The sequence below is a fragment of the Gallus gallus genome, chromosome 2, assembly GCF_016699485.2.
Source record: "Gallus gallus isolate bGalGal1 chromosome 2, bGalGal1.mat.broiler.GRCg7b, whole genome shotgun sequence".
NCBI lineage: Eukaryota > Metazoa > Chordata > Aves > Galliformes > Phasianidae > Gallus > Gallus gallus.
The window spans coordinates 74,330,143-74,348,555 of record NC_052533.1 but is presented as its reverse complement, the minus strand read 5'-3'; positions in this window follow the sequence as shown (position 1 = coordinate 74,348,555).

The window sequence follows — 18,413 nt, the reverse complement described above, 5'->3', positions numbered from 1 at the left end:
CATAGGATCAGAAGGAACATCAGGAGGCCAACAAAATTATCCTGTACCCTGAAAAAGGATCACAGATACCAGAATTATTTCTGTAAGGTGTCTATTCAATCTCTCTTTAAACTTACTCCAGCTGAAGACTCCACATCTTAGCGATCAGTATATTCAGTATGTTATACTAGTGGAAATGTCCTAATGTCTCACTGGTATTACTTTTGTAATAAGCCATTACAACTCCTTCATCCATATGCATTAACAACAAAATACTCTTCAGTCTCTGAAGCAGCTAGTTATGCGCTTAGAAAATGCTAAGGTTTTAAATATCTCCATACCATGTTTGCTTCTGGTTTCTCCTCTTTAGGCAGAACAGGCATTTTCAAGTGTTTCCTATTGTAGAGGTCCGTGTGTAACAATGATATGCAGAGAATATCCCCAACAATGGAGGAAGCAACAGAAATGCAGTCCTGTTAGAAGAAGCCATAGTCTGGATTTTCCAAGTGACCTTACAGAGTTAGATGGGTTTTTTTTTTTTTTTCTTCCATTCTAGATGAGATTGCAAAGACAGCCTTGATTTATAATATATCTACATGCACTTTTCTAATCTTTTATTCATTTATTTTATGGATGAAATTGTGCACATTTCATTCAATAAAAAGATGAACACATGGAATGATTTGCATTTTAGCAAACACAATTACATTAATCTCTCTCTCAGTATTAATTTACATGTTGTGGTGAATCTGAAGAAACAAAAAGTTTATGGCATTTTAACTTTTTTATGTTAATGTGGATTTATCTACATAAGGAAATAATAATAATAAAAAGCTAACATCATATAAAAAATCTTGAACTATACAAAAGCTATGTGCATTTCCTGATACATTTAATATCAAAATTATGTTGAAGCAAAGGAGGAGGAACATCCTTAGGAGATACTGCAAAGTCTTTATAGTATGTGCTCTTTCTGAATCTACGGAAAAGAGTAACTTACAAGTAACAGTATTAACTGTAATTTGCTTTGTTTTCCTCTGTCTGTAAACCAGATATGACTGTGTTCAACAAACAGTTATGATAATACAGAAAGGTGGCATTCATCAGAATATTAAATACATGTAATTGTCGAAATGTTTATGAACTATTAAGTGACAACTTTATTTAAGTTACAAAAGGCATCAATGAATAGTACAGAAAGAATTACTTTTAGGATGTAAGCACTGGATAAGTATTGTGCAGAAAAGAGGATTACCTATAGGAGAAATTTATGGCTTCACTCTAAATGTTACACACAGCTTTAAGTCCTCTGTGAAAAGAACAGCATTGTTTAAGAATATGTTCTGAGAAGAGATCTCTATACAGTAAGGTTATGTAAGTTGCTAAGGCTGTTTTTCTCCAAGCTTTTATTTCATAGGGTATTGCTGGAACATTATTCTTTTTAAAGAAAGTATGCTAAGTGGTTTTGAATTCTTCATATTTTATCTACTTCAGGTTATCTAGAAGATTCTGAGATGAGACAGTGAAGCATAAGGAGCTCATTGTGATGAAAATGATTTGATGCCTCAATACATAATTTGTCCACTTAGTTTAATGTTAGTCCACATTCTAAAATTAACATACTTAGAGTAAATTCCTGAAGCAAAAATGATTCTCAAAGGGTTGACTTAGTCACTGAACCTCTTGAAGCTTCCCTGAGAGAGAATTAACTATCTTGCCAAAGGACTGAGGGTAAAATAAATTACACTACGATTACATATATTCATATACATAAACACATAGGAACACATACACAGATTCTTCTCATGCTTCCCTGCCTGTTTTAAAGGGAAGCAGACCTCTTAATATGTTATTGTTCAAAAGAGTAGAAATAGGAACTTTCCGGAAGAAGAAATGCTAGAATTGACTTTGCCTTTCCTTTCAGTGGAAATATTTTTGTCAGAACTCTAATAAAATATATCTACTTCATCAACACTGATCCCTAAATATTCTATGGGACCAAATGACCCAAAAAATTGAGAATCATATTATTTAGTGATGTGCAACTGTGATGGATGCAAATTCCTAGATGAAGGAGACCACCACCTAGTTTTCCAGAGTGCTCTTTTCTCTTACATAAGAGGGAATCTCTTATTCTTTTCAGTAAGTCTAGTACTTATAGATAATGCATTGAATTTAACAACTTAGAGGGATACAATACTCCTTTTTCTTTTTCTCTTTTTTCTTTTTTTGTTTTGTTTTGTTTTGTTTTTTTTTAAACGTACCATCAATGAGATAGCACAAAGAAACAATTCCAGGGGTTATGTTGACTATGTTAGCTTTTGTTGCTTTTTCCTGATAATCTTGATTTTACTCCCTTAACAAATTTCGTAAATTGACACATATTTGTATTCTGGCAAAGTAATAAGGAAACAACATGAACAGCTGAAATTCCATAACGAGATTAATCTATGACCACTATAATTTTATTCTTCCAGGTTCAATGATCTGTAGCTACCTGTCTTATGAAAGAAGGATTTTCTTATCTTTTTTTCAAGTGCCATTACTTCAAGAAATAGTGTGGTAGGGAAGCTGAATGGAATTTCTACCTTGCCCATGTGTTTTACATACATAATATTATAATTATAAAACATCTTTTAGAAAATTATTACTGTTTCGCCCTTCAGATCGCTTACGAAAATTATTCTCATATATCTGGTTCCTCTCCCCTCTATATTCTTTACTAAATTTAGCTCCCAGTGGGAAAAAATAGTGATTAATGGATTAATAGTAACAGGAATAAACCTCTAGATTATTTAAATGTAGAATGACCAATCAGAAAAAAAATTCTCCATAGGCTTCTAAAGAGTGAAATAACTTTTTTTGTTGTTGTTGTTTTTGCTACTGATTTCATTTTTGATCCTATTCTCAACAGTAGATCTATTTACCTACAGAATTTTTAAGAAGTAATATTCCAAGAATTATTCTTCCTCACCAGTTATCCAGATGTCACTTACCAGATGAAAGCATCCTTAGGAGTTCTAGAGATATCAAGATGAATAAAAAGCAAGTGTTCAACATATGAAAAACACAACATCAAAAATAAATCTGTATGTAACCCAGCCTTACAGACTAGTGGAAAAAGAGCAAGGAGTAAAATGTGTGCAACTGTGCAAAAATTACTACATGTATCCTAACATATGAAGGAAGAAAACATAAATCTCAACCATCTACTGTACTTGGTGAAGGACTCAGGATGCCGACGACTGGCCATAAACACTGATCTGACAGTTTGCCTGAAATTTAAGCGGATAAGCTTAATACCCGAAAAAAATTGTTACTAAAAAGTTTGTGCGTATTTCATTTTAGCTATATATAAGAAAAAGTGTGAGTGTAGCACCCACTGAGATGACAATCATTCTTTGATAGGATAGTTAAATCTTTATATGGTGCATTCCACTTGCCAATAAAATTTTAAGTATAACAAATTGGTAGAAATTCAAGCAACCTTTTCTAGAACTTGGATGCAACAGTGAAAATTACTGTTTTATACATTGCATTTAAATGTGCATTTACCAGTTCATGAGATTTCTTGGACAGTTGAATTCACTGATATTCAGTTTACGGTGCCATAACTTCTTTGTGGGTACATGATCAAACACATAAGTTGTCTTTTGCAGGATGGAGTCCCTGTCTTTTGCAATATTCAAAATCTGACTGGTTACAGCCTTGAGAAAAATCACTTAGGGAACAAAGCTCTAAGTAGGTGCATGATCTAGATGATGTAATGCATGAAGTTACAGACTTCATCTGGTGTATAAAGTGCCTGACAAATTTGATGACCTTCTACGAAGGGATTAGAGCACTGTTGGATAAGGGAATAGCAACTGACGCCATTTACCTGGACTTGTGCAAAGTATTAGATGCAGTTCCACATGATATCCTTGACTCCAAATTGGAGAATATGGGTTTTTGGGGGTCCATCTCCCTAGGGGTCAGTACTGGGTCTGGTCTTGTCTTCAATTGTTCTATATCTGAAGGAACTTCTTCACAGTAAGGGTGATGGAGCACTGGAACAGGCTTCCCAGGGAAGTTGTGAATTCTTCTCTGGAGATATTGAAGATCTGCTTGGATGCCTACCTGTGTAGCCTGCTGTAGGAGGCCTGCAAACAACACACAGTTCAACAATGAAATCCCAAACATGAACACAGGCTAGGTGAGAAGAGGACAGAGAGAAGCTCTGCAGAAAAGGACCTGGGAGTACTGGTACGGATATAGTGCGTACAAAAACAGTCCAGATGTCCTTGGAGATGTGTATATGTGGAGCTGAAAAATGTGAAAAGTAAGTAAGATTTGAGAAAGAGTCTTTTGTGCTGTGCTTAAAAGACTATAATCCTCAAATTTGGGAACAAGGTAAACTGGATAAACAAATAACAGTCTAGGTTTGCAGAAAAAAAAAATGAGAATACCTATTTCAGCTTCAATAAAGTTGATATGTGATAGAAGACAGGAAAGTTAACTAAAGTGAATACATCCCAGAGCTAGAAATTGTTGATGATTCACAAGTCAGTCAGAGGCACAACAGGAAAATGCTATAATCACAAAGCTAAGGACAAAAAAACATTTTCAATTAAATTATGACAGAAACCTTAGCTTTTGTATTGTTTTCCAGAATCTTTGTACTACCACTGTTTTACTAAGAAAACTGTTAAGATGTAATGAAATCTGGAATACCTGCAGTGATATAGAGCTTATATCTAAATGCTAACTGCAATGAGTTTTACAGGTGGCTCTGAAACAACATTAACTCTTAATGTACCACTGAACATCTAGACAAGCAGAAAAATACCGAGAGATTTCCATAAGTGGTGCTAAAAAAGTAAAAGATGACACAGGTAGTAACCAGTCACTTTTTAACCTTAAAAGGTGGACTTTAGCACTACCAGTGCTATGGGATGCCATGCAGAGAGACCTAGAAAGATTTGAGTAGTGTGCCCAAGAGAACCTCATGAGGTTCAGCAAAGACAAGTACAAGGTCTTGCACCTGGGTCATGGCAACACCCACTATTAATATAAGCCAGAGGATGGAAGAATTAAGCACAGCCCTACTGAAAAGGGTTAGGGGAAACTGGGGGATGGCAAACTGGATGTGGGACAGGAATGTGCCCTTGCAGTCCAGAATCATAGAATCATAGAATCATAGAATGGCCTCGGTTGAAAAGGACAGTAATGATCATCGAGTTTCAATCCCCTTGCTATGTGCAGGGTTGCCAATCACTAGACCAGGCTGCCCACACATCACATCCAGCCTGGATCCAGAAAGCCAACTGTATCCTGGACTGCAACAAAAGAAGTGGTCAGCAGATTGAGGGAGGTGACCCTGCTCCTCTACTCTGCACTGGAGTGACCTCTCCTGGAGTACTGCATTCAGATGTGGAGTCCTCAGTACAGGAGAGACATAGACCCATTCGAGTGTGTCCAGAGAATGGCCACAAACATGATCCATGGAATGGAACACCTCTCCTATCAGGAGGACAGGCTGTGAGAGCTGGGGCTGTTCAGCCTGGAGAAGAGAAGGCTGCGAGGTACCCTGATAGCAGCCTTTCAATATCTAAAGGGGAACTACAGAAATGAAGAAGACAGACTCTTCTTCATTTCTTCAACAGCAGAGTCTGTTGTGGTAGGACAAGGGGACATGGTTTAAAACTAAAATAGGGGAGATTAGATTGGACATAAGAAAAAAAAAAAAACAAGGGTAGAGAAGTACATAAACAGGTTGCCCAGAGAGGTGATGGATGCACCATTGTTGTGGTTTAACTTGACAGGTATCTCAGCACCACACAACTGTTCATGTCCAGTGAGATGGGGGAGAGAATAAAATAAAAAGACAGAAAAGGGAAAGGAAAATAACTATGACTATATATATATATATATATATGTATGTATATTACAAGTAATGCACAAGGAACTGCTCAGTACCCCCTGACTGATGCCCAGTTAGCCCTCCAAGCAGTGGAAGAGAGCAAGATGAACTCCACTCCCTTCAAAAATCTGCTTACATGTTGTCATATGGTATGGAATATCTCCTTGGCCAGTTTAAGTCAGCTGTTCTAATTCTGCTTCCTCCCAGCTCCTTGGCCCTTTGCTGTGAATGGCCTTGGCTCTGTACAACGCTGCTTAGCAACAACTATAAATAACGATGCATTACCATCATTGTTTTTCTCCTAGAAACAAAACATAGCATCATCAGACACTCTGAAGAAAATAGTTCCATTCTAACTGACACCAAGACATCCATCCCTGAAGACATTCAAGGCCAGATTGGACCAGGCTCTGAGCAACCTGATCTAGCTGTAGGAATCCATGTTCACTGCAATGGGAGTTGGACTAGATGACCTTTAATCCCTTCCAACTTAAACTATTCTGTGATTCTATGATTCTATATCACAAATGAGCTAGATTAGCAGGGAAATTTTGAAAGCTAAGATGGAAAGCATTGCTTTAGGAGCTTAGATACCTAATCATTGTTGTGATATACCTGACAACAAAGGTAAAGTAACTTGAAATACGATATTTGCTAAATTGTCAGATGTTGTTTTGAAAGAACTAGCTCAAATTCTTCAATTTAGCCCCTTACCAATTTCCCCCAACAGTCTAATTTTTAAAACATATTTCCAGTTCCATGTGCAATTTAATACTGATTCAAAACAATTCAAATTCATTACCTTGAAAATTAATTGAAAAATATGAACTTGAAAAATAATTATGTTGAAACATTTTTTTAGAAACTACTCTTTTATCATAATGGTTTTATTAAAAAAAAAAGACACAGAAAGTCACTGCTGCAAAAAGCAACAATATTAAATCCTATTATTATGTGTATTTTCTAAACTTGACATTATTTTCATTCCACTGCTGGATTATATTGTGCTGTATGTCATCAGTAAGTATTACAGGAATAGGTTCAGCAAGAATCTGTTGTGTGTCTGAACATGAGATAATCAAATAATAATAGAATCCTTTAATTTTCAGTAACAGTATTCGGGGTTGTGCCTTAGCCAGAGTAATTTTAATACTTATGATAAAAGTACAGAAGGAATAATAAAGCATTATATACATTGCACATATTATATTGTAGAACACAGAGAAATATAACCTTGTTACAAATTCAGATCTAGAAGATTGGACAGATGAAGTCCTCAACCTCAATACAGGGAGTGACATATAAATATATAATATAACACATATATCATATATAATATTAGTATATGTATTATATACATACATAATATATAAAATATAAGTCATATATATAACATAAAAGGAGATATAAACATTGAAATAGAACAAATAGATACTGATAGATGAATGTATCATACTCTCGTATAAGAATGTCTATAGGTTTGCTGTTAGCTTTCTGAGAAGAATCCACCAAGACATCATGAAGAACAGAACCTAACCTGCTTGTTTGGTTCACCTCTTCTTCTTTTAGAACGTCAGTGACTATAAAGCATGTCTTGGGAAGTTGTCCTCATTATCATCTCTGTAAGAATCTTTACTTGTGTACTGGTTTGGTCAGATACTGTTAATTTTATTCATCATAGCACATATGTTGCTGTTTTGGATTTGTAATGCAAACAGTACTGACAACACAGCAATGCTTCAGTTGTTGCAGAACAGTTCTTAAACAGAAGCAAGGTCTTCTCTGTTTCTCATGCTTGCCCAGTAACTGGGAGAACACTCAGTCAGGACAGCTGATCTCAACAGACCAAAAGGATATCTCACACCACATAACAATACCAATAAAATTTGTGAAAAAAGATGCAGGAGGGAGGGAAAACGTTTAGAGTTATGGTGTCTGCCTTCTCACGTAAGTATTACGAAGACCTTGACGTGCAGAAATCAGACCCTATAGCTAGTAAGGATATAGAGCGGGTATGTGTTTATTGGTGATGCGCGTACACCCTGGTGCAAGGGGCATCGTTCAACCTAACTTGCACACTGTCAGAAGAAATCGTGCTATAGATATAGGTCAAACTAATACATAATCAATAGTTGACAGGAATTCGGATACATATTCATTACATTCCCAGGAGCCCATTAGCGTGCAGTTCCTCCCCCCCTTGCGCGTGCATAGTAGGTCGTGATGATGAAGGCTCATAGTCTTCCTCATGAAGGCTCATAGTCTTTCTCGCTGCAAACTTCTGACCCCGAAGGGGGGGCATCCCCCGAACCGGTTTCAGCTTGCCCTGTAGACATCTAATCACCTCCCTGCCGAATGTTTTCGAGCTGCTCTCCAGTCCTTATCTTTATGGCCTTCATCCTCCTTGTTTTTCCAGACCTAGTGTCTGTGAAAGTGCTTGGAATCCCTTGTTTTCTAACACTCTCTACCTAAACTATCTCTATTTGCCTCTTATTTATACCCTGTGAAGCTACTTTCCGTTTTCTTGCTGTGAGGCCCTTCTCTCTATAACTGCAGGGTCCTGTTCTCACTCTTCACCCTGGTATCCTGGAAGTATCTGAATATCTGTTTGCTTATGGAAGGTAGTGAATGATTTTCTTCTTTTTCTTTGCTTGTGAATGTAGCTTTTTTTCCACTGATTAAATTGTCTTTATCTCAATCCATGAGTTTTCTCACTTTATCCTTTCTGATTCTCTCGCCTGTTCCACTGTGGTGATTATCTTGTTGAATTTCTGTTAAAAGATTAAGTCTCTAAAAGCTTTTTCCAGGATTTTGTGTCTACTATAGTTACTTTTATTTCACTTCAGTCTCTATTTTACATTTATTAGAGAATTTGACTTTAGATATTATATGACAAACAAATGTAGGGTGTTTGGTTTTTTTTTTTTAACTTTGCTTTTTCCTCAATAAATGCAATGATAGACAGTATTGATAGATACTTGGGACTAAGCATATTCACAACTCTGCAGCAGATAGTCATTTTATTTAAAATGACATACATGTGCGTTCATTTAATTTTCTCATTAAGATAAAGATACATTGAACGGTCTTAGAAAGATATTAATTAACTACTCAATTAAACTCAAATAATCTAAATCATTATAGAATAGAAACATATATTTCAACTATTTTTGAATGTTTTCTTCTGCACAATTTACTAAAACTCTCATGGGAATGTTTTCTTAACTGCCTTCTTAACAGTTGGCTTTGTTAAGTCCATGTCCTTCCTTGTCCTTTTAGTATCTTTCTTTGTTTTATGTTCACTATATAACCACACATAATGACATTAACCTTGCCTCTCAGTTCTTAATATTTTTGTCCATGAACTACGTGCCAGGCCATCTTGCATCATTAACCACTTTCTATTTGTTCTGTGGTTGATCTCAGCCTCTGCCATCCTCTCTCTAATCTATCTTTCCCAAAAACTTTTTATTTCTTTTCTACAAGGAGACAAGTGCCAGACTGTCTCTAAAAGGAAAACTAAATGTGGCGTCTAGATTCTGATTTTAGTTAATATAGAAGAAAAAGTCATAAACTCCAACTGCTAAGATTTCATGTTCCTCAGAGAAGAAGAAGTGATAGTAGAATGGAATCACTATGTGCACTATGAAACTATATTTGCAGAGAACTGACATGATCTCTTATACTCAAATGTTTAAGGAGAGTTGTCCATTCCTTTAAGAAGCAATACTAGAAGTACAAACACATAGTATTCCCTTGAGGAAAAAAAGAAGAAAAAAAACTGATAACATAAATAATAAAATATCAAGATTAACCTACAATTTTCAATTGATCATAAAGATGTAAAAGAGGCATATAACAAGTGGTAATTTTAACGGGTGACTAAGAGTAAACAGAAAATCCACTAGTAGCATTTAGAAACAAACTAAAAAGGACTAAAACATATATCGAAATACAGCTAATTAACATGCAGAATATTGATAAGAAAACTATAAAATATAATCACACAAGGAGTAGCAGGAACTAAAAAGAAAAAACGTGGCCAGCTCTTCAGTAGAAAGTCTACATCAAGAAGGGTAAACTAATTAATTCTGTTTTTGCACAGGTTGCTGGTATACTTAATATTAGTATCATATATATAAGGCTCTCATCTCTCAGTACGTTAGAAACATTATGTATGCAGAAATAATCCACTGCAAAAAGGTACAGAATGAAAGCAGCATGGGGAAGTGGTAGTTCCACAGAACAGGAAGTAAGCTCACAAGCCAGATAGGCAAGGAAACTTTTAGATATACAGAATCACAGAATCATAGAATCATAGAATCGAGGTTGGAAAGGACCTACAAGATCACCTAGTCCAACTGTCCTCCCATTACCACTGCTACCACATCTACCAAACCATATCTCGTAGCTCCTCATCCAGATGCCTCTTGAACACTGCCAGGGACGGCGACTCCACCACCTCCCTGGGCAGGCCATTCCAGTGCCTGACCACACTCTGAGAGAAAATGTTTTCCCTTATGTCTAGCCTAAACCTCCTCTGGCGCAACTTGTGGCTATTCCCTCGGATCCTGTTTGTTGCCTGGGAGGAGAGACCAAACCACTCCTCATCACTACCTCTCTTCAGGAAGTTGTAGAGTGCAATGAGGTCTCCCCTGAGCCTCCTCTTCTCCAGACTAAACAATCCCAGCTCCCTCAGCTGCTCCTCATAAGACTTGTGCTCCAGACCTCTCACCAGTTTTGTTGCCCTTCCCTGGACACGTTCCAGGGCCTCAATGTCTTTCTTGCAGTGAGGGGCCTAAAACTTAAAACAATACTCGAGGTGCAGCCTCACCAGTGCTGAGTAGAGGGAGATGATTACCTCCCTGCTCCTGCTGACCAGTTGTTTCTAATGAAGACCAGGATGCTGCTGGCCCTCTTGGCCACCTGGGCACACTGTTGGCTCATGTTCAGCTGAGCATCAACCAATGCCCCCAGGTCCCTTTCCTCTTCACAGTCCTCCAGCCACTGAGCCCCAAGCGTATAGCGCTGCATGGGGTTATTTTGGCCAAAGTGCAGGACCCAGCACTTGGCCTTGTTGAACACCATCCCATTCACCTCAGCCCTTATCCAGCCAGATCCACCTTATCTAGATACCTCTGAAGGGCCTCCCTCCCCTCAGGCAGATAGACACTACCTCCCACTTTGGTGTCATCTGCAAATTTACTGAGGGTACACTCAATCCCCTCACCTAGGTCATCATTAAAGATACTAAACAAGATGGGCCCTAGTAACCAACCCCTGGAGGGCACCACTTGTAACAGGTCACCAGCTGGACTTAACTCCATTAACTTCTACCCTCTGGGCATGATCCTCTAGCCATTTCCTTACCCAAAGAAGGGTATACCTGTCCAGGCCATGGGCAGCCAGTTTCCCCAAGAGAATACTGTGGGAGACCGTGTTGAAGGCTTTGCTGAAGTCTAGGTAGACTACATCAACAGCCTTTCCCTCGTCTGCCAGTCTGGTTGCCCAGTCATAGAAAGAGATGAGGTTGGTCAAGTACGACCTTCCTTTCATGAACCCATGTTGGCTGAGCCTGATATAAAAGATAGCTACAGTAAAGAAAGATAAGATTAAAAAAAAAAAAAAAAAAAAAAAGTTAAACCGTTAAGAAAAACTGTTATCAAGTAGGAATGAATAATTGGAATATGCATTTTTGGAGATCTGTTGATTCACAAGTAGTGATGCCAGAAGACTTCAAGAACAAGCAAGATATCCCTTTGCTATTAATGACATAAATAAATATGCTGGATGCTAACTCAGGATGAACTAGTACAGGCCTGTGATTCTTTATCTTTAAGTTATTGTGGTTCTAAATATTTGAAGAACTGTTCATTAATGTTCACTAACTACTTGAGATGTTATGGGCAGACTATATGATTAATCTTTCCTCTGATCTTGAATTCATGCACAGTTGGCTATATACAGTATATATTAGTATAGTATAGTATCTATTAGACTATATATAACTACATATTAATAGCTCAGATATGATGAAATTACACCATTTTCCCTAAAACTTTTATTTCTAGAGTTACTTAGTTTACACATAGTACAATGTGCTGCATAACAAAATTGAAGTGGTAGGTATTTCCTCATTGCTACATCCACGTTTTCCAGAAAATGGTTTGTATATTGCGTGTAACACCTTCAGTCTCTTGTTCCTACATGTATCACAGGAATGAAAGAAAAAGCATTTGTGTGTTACTGAAGAAAAAAAAAAAGTACTATTTTATCTACTGCTAGCGAAAAACATTTCTGAAGATCACAGAAGTATGAAAAGTGTGAAGATCTCTTACTGCAGAAAGGTTTCTAGAAATTGTACAAGACTTTGTTTTTATCTTGTGTGTGGGGAAGAATAAAATAACACTGTGTCGGGGTTTTATTTATTATTTAAATGCCAGTAAACATACTGGCATTTAAGATTCTTGATCTTACCATGAAGTTATGTTTTCTTTCCTAAGAGTTTACAGAGTGGGTGTCTCAAGAACAAAGCTTTTCTTTCCTCATGCCTCTTTTAAAACAATAAAACTTGATTCATGTTATTTTCAAATACAGAACTGAACTGCATAACATAAGCAAAATTCTTTTAGAAAAGATTATATCATTTGGATCAACCTCAGCTTTGCTTTTCTATTAGTAATTCATACATTTTACTACAAGCAAATGTTTGTGGAGTCTATTTGCATACAAGTAAGACAGATTTTCCTTAAAGCTATTCCATTTCCAGCTGGCACTTCTCATTTTGCATTTCATTTTTATATTCTCACTATTGCACCTTATATGCAACTATTTTTTTTCTTGTGATTATACTCAGTATGTAAAATTTTACCATAGCAAGTATTTTTTATGAGATCAGGGAGGAAGAATGAAGATTTGCATCCAGAGGAATGTGAAGTAATAATTTTAAATCAACCAACTTTGAAAGTTTGTTTTTCACTGTTTGAAAATAGTAAGCCCAAGGCACCCATTTTTCATTTATAATATTCTTTTGGTCGGGACACATTCAGCATGATTTCTCTCCTGTCACCAAGTCTCCAGGTGTTCAACTCCTTTCAAACTACAAGGCTACCTGTGCACTTCGTGTGCCCTAGACTTGGAAATATCTGAGTGAATTTGGCATCCTATAGGAGAGAGCTAGCACATCAAGTTAACTTTTTCATTATTTAATTGTACCTTACTTGTCTTTGCTCAATTACTTCTCATGTCTACAACCTTTTCTTCAGTCCTCTAAAGCTGACAGATACTAATCTATGGCTTTTTAAAATCTGTATTTTAAACGGGGAAAGAAAAGTAATTTAGGAATCGATTCCTGCTTTTTAAATACTCTTAAAATGCAAGAGTAGAAACTGTTAGAGAGAGAGTATAGCAAAACTTTTAGAGAGAGAGTATAGCATCTTGTCTGGCTACAGGTAAGGAGAATGTCTAGAAGATCTTCTTCCCATCATGCAGAGGTTATCCATGATGCAATTAGGTTACAGGGATGTTAACCAAAGAGATCTGTTGAGTTTTCTCACTGTATGCAGATATGGGAAAGACTTCTGTAGAGGTGAAACTTCACAGAAGGTTTGGTGGTTCAATGTATCAAATATCTGGATTCAACAGAAATACAGATTCACTTGAACCAGTGCCTGATTAAAACTAACCTGGACACTTGCACAGTACTGCAACCATAGACTCAACTAAAGTGAACTACAGTAGGAAATCTTTGGTTGAGGCCCCAGCAGTATGCTGACATCAGCACTTGAGGGTTAATGGTACTTTAATATTTATACTTAACAAATTTACCGATCAAATGTACTGTAAGTGTTAAGGCCTAATATGAGTTGCATTTCAGCTTCAGTCAGGGAACTTAATCAACTTCGGAAATATGGAATCTAAGTTATAAATATTTTGTAAGGAACAATTTCTTTTCTTTCCCTTCTTTTATCCCTTTCTCTACCACTCAGAAGACGGTCATATTTTATCTCTTGCTTCTTCTTTATGCTCTTATACTCATTTGTCTTCTGACTTACAAAGTCACATCACAAACACCCATGGGAAAAGGGTAGAGAAGAAAAGAAAAAGAATAGGAAAAGCCTGAGTAGGTACTACTACTTTCTGTCCTATGTTTTAGAAGATGGTCTTAACATGCAGTTTTTTGATATGTACTACTGGTTCATATCTTCAAGTTTATGCATTTAATTTACTTTGTAACTAGTAGGAATTGGAATGATTGCTCTCTCCAAATAGATACTTTATTTGAGTCTCTCATATTTACAACAATTAACAAATTGATTAACAAATGTCTGTTTCTTTCATTGTTTTGTAGGAACAATTTCAAATCGTTTTATCTAATTCAGTTCCACCCCATTCCACCCACTTTTTTTTTTTTTTTTTTTTTTTTTTTCCGTTACATCAATTCTGTCATTTCTGGTTTCTTTTATATGGTTAGAAATTTTTCTGTTTCTCATCTGTGCTATGTTTAACAATGTCTCTAATTTGATAAAACTAACTCTCCCTTGAGCTGTTAACTGTCCAGTTCTAATATGAATAGAAAATGTGTCTTTTCTAGAAGGTCTTACTGAAGAAATACCAATGACACATTAGCAAAAACTGTTATATAATTTCATATAATGACCTTAGCTATGGTACAACAATAGTCTGTGCTTTTCACTTTCCATTCTGTGGTGCCCACACATTCCTGTAACATTGATGGACTTCTTTGACATTGACACTGGACAATCTGTGCACATTTTTTTCTAATAAAATAGCTTATTGACACAGAAATTAATTATATGCATCTGAAGAAATAGCATATTCATGTCATCTTTCCTAGCCATGAAATCCCAGTGTTACCGCTGCTAGAAATGGAGAGCAATGGAAGCTCATATATCTGGAAACTTAGCATATATGATTTTATTTCCACAACAGGGAACATGGCAGTTGATCATGCTTGATATGTTACAATTCATCTTGAATGGTATCCAGAGGCTCTGCAGTAGTTTAAACCTCTCCAGCTACATTTCCTGTTCCCTCATACTGTCATGACCAATCTAAACTGAGTGAAGATTTCAAAGGACAGAGAAGTATCAAGTACAGACTCACTCCTAGAAAGTTTCCACCTCGGTGATGCACATAACTGGTGTAGGGAAACAGGACTCCAAAATGGATACCTTTGGCAAAGGATACAAAATGTAGCAGAGTTAGAAAAGCAGGGAAATGTCTGGTTTGGGATTTCTTTATGGTGAATTTGTGAATACAAAACTGTTGAAATAAATAAGCTTTTTACATGACCATTATTAATTCCTGTCCTGTAATTAGTTATGTCTGAAGTAGACTATTTTAATTGAAATGTATTAATTCCACTCTGACCCTTAAAGATGCTGAGTCCTGGAGAGAATTTTGTGAAAGTATCTTTCCTTTTAGAATTTCCTAAGTTTATGCTAGTAGGGAGGAAATATCATGTAATGGCAGTTTTATGAAAACAATATTATTTTTGTATTATAACAACTAAATATGCATCTATACTTTCAGCAATGCCAGCATTGGTTAAAGGAAATAAAGCCTTCACGTGTACAATATTTTTTTTCCCAAGAAAAACATGAACAAATGTAAAAAAGCAAAACTGAGATGGGTATCACCCTTAGTTTAAAAATAGCATCATTATTGACTATAATTGAATTTTCTCCTCTATTCACACTTTGGTTTTAATTCTCAGCTTTCTTTAAGTAGGCGTATGTAGGAACAAAATAAGGTTGTACTTGATTCTATATGCCTACCAGTAGCAGGAAATTATTTTGTTTAACTGACCTCCTAATTATTTGCAAAAATTTAACTGATGCACTTGAAATACAAATTCCCTGAAGTGACCTGCTGTGGCTTAAACCAATTATAAGCTCATTAGCATTTGTCCTTACTCTCATAAATTGAAGGCAAGAGAGAAGGAGAAGAAAAAATAAAAGATAAAAACGTAGTAAAAAAATAGACATATTTCTCAGCCATGTGTTGGACTATCTCTGTCAAATTGTTAATAATTCTGTGCCTTTTCCCTACCTTCCTTCTTGTCTGCCTCTTCAGTAAATATGGTAACTGACGATTATTTCCGTGGGAAGTCTAGTAATGGCAGAAATTAGTTACAAAATCACCCAGGCCTCATGCACTAACAGAAAAATGAGTAGTATGTAATTATCATTAGTTCCAAAAGAATTGCTGAAAAAAAATTCTGCCAAAAATGTGATAGTTTTTCACTGCATATACAACTGCACTTTTAACAAATATCTACATATTATCGTGCCTTCAGCGAGTAAGAAATAATAGAGATATTGCTTTTACATCTTTGGGTATAACAGACAAAAAAGAAGCCCAAGTATAGAATAATAGTATTAAGCGTGAGTAATAGTTGACAGTGATGAAGGACATTAAAATTGTCCTAGATGAGCAACATATGGATATTCTTGGACTTGTTTTTCATATGCCTATAATGAATATTTTTAATGTGATGCAATAAACATCACATGCGTTGTATACAAGAGATTTGTAGAAAGCATCATATAATTAATATGATTCAAAAATCATAGAAAATCCAGCAATATAGTGGAAAATGATTTTAAGAGAGTGACAGAAAAGAAAGGAAACAACAATCTTCTCTCCCTCTTCTCAAACAAACAGCAGGTCTGCAAAAGGACGTTTAATTCTGTATGCCCCAGAATAAAACTTAATCATCTTTGCTAGCATACACAACATACTTCTCTGAAAAAAAAAACCAAAAAACCAAAAACAAAAAGACAGTCTTTTACTATCAATTTAAAGGAAAGAGAATGTGGAGGAGGAGAAGTGGAGAAAGAGGAGAAGTAGAGAGAGGAGGTGGTAAAGGATGCACTTATACTAGCCAAAGTATACACTATAAAGAAAGCTGCAGGAATGTATTTCTCATCTATTTTCCTATGAGGATAGTACCTGTGGACTAGTTTGCTGGTAGGTGAATGGAGTGATAAGGAGTAGATCAAATTACATATTTTAAAATAAAGTCAATTAGAAATATATTGGTAGAAATGGGGGTTGCATTTGATAAACACTAGAAAGAGCTAAATCAAAGTCAAAATTTTCATCACAGTAATATTAAGTTTAGCTTAGTAGTCTAACATCAGATCATTTTTTATTTTATTTCAATTTCATATATTTGCAGCAATTACATGCCTGCTCAGGTCTATCTTATTTGCTTGAGCCAAAAAGATGTCAATAGACAACATTTGACAGAAATGGTTTTAGTACTTCTGGCACTCAGCAAAAGAGATTACTGTCCTAATCTAAATAACATTTGTGCACTTTTTGTTTTCAAAATTCAAATTTTTGCTTCAAAAAAGTATAAATTTGAAAACCTGCAGACTTCTGCACCAGCTTCAGCATATTCGTTAACTAAAAATATTGCACAGCATATTATATGAAGAGATAGTTTGTCAACTGACATGACACCTAGATACATATAGAAATGAAGATAAAATTCCATATAATTTATTTTTTTAAAATTACTTGATCTATCTAGCAAATTTTAAAATGTTTTTGTCAGTTTGTATGTGTTTTAAATCCCTTCCCCATCCCCCTCACAAACACACACAGGCTTTATTCATGAATAATAAAAAAATATAGGTTTTTTTTAAAGCAAGAAAATAGAGAAAAAATTCACATCTGTCACAGAATACTCCAGGTGACATCTCATAGCTGCAAACAGAGTGTGCAAATAAATGGTTTGTTTTACAAAAGTCTTCAAATAAAGGCCTAACTCCACTGAGTTTCGGCAGCTACCTCAAATTTTATCTTTAAAAACACAATAAGGTTCGTATTTTGCTTATTTTTGGAAAATAAATAAAATTAAAAACACCATTTTGTGCATTTTTCCATTTTAAATCAAAAGTAGATTTTGTAGCGCAATCATTTCTGTAAGCCTCGAAAGGAGGCAAAAATTAGATTTTACTATGTTTTCAGATGCAGTGACTTTAACACATCCTGAGTCATCTTCTTTCTGTTTTCAATTGTGTTTTCTTAGATATTGTTTTGAGTAAGAATTATACTGCTTTTGTTGATTTGTTTAAGTACACTGAATTCAAATCATGTCTGACAGAGTCCAAAGGGATGGGCATAAAACTTCCCTAGATAGACAAGAATAAAATAACGTGGACAAATACTGTGCATCTCCCCTAATCTGAGATCATTTCTGAAATGAAATCAAATTCAGTCATTTAAAGGAGACAATTGTTCACATCTTTTTCTTTCCAGACTCAGAAGAATGGAAACATTGTAAAGTGACAGCTCTTGCTAGTAGAGTTTCTGGAAGCAAGTACTTAACTTCCCTGAACCCTCAGGAAAATTAATTAGAATGACAAATTTGCTTAGTTTAATGTTATTACCTTCTTATTCGGAAAATTCAGTGAGCTAATAAAGATAAATTAAGTAAAAAAAGAAAAAAGAATATGCTTAAATCACTGTCCACACAAAGATTTAGTGCAGTTAACAA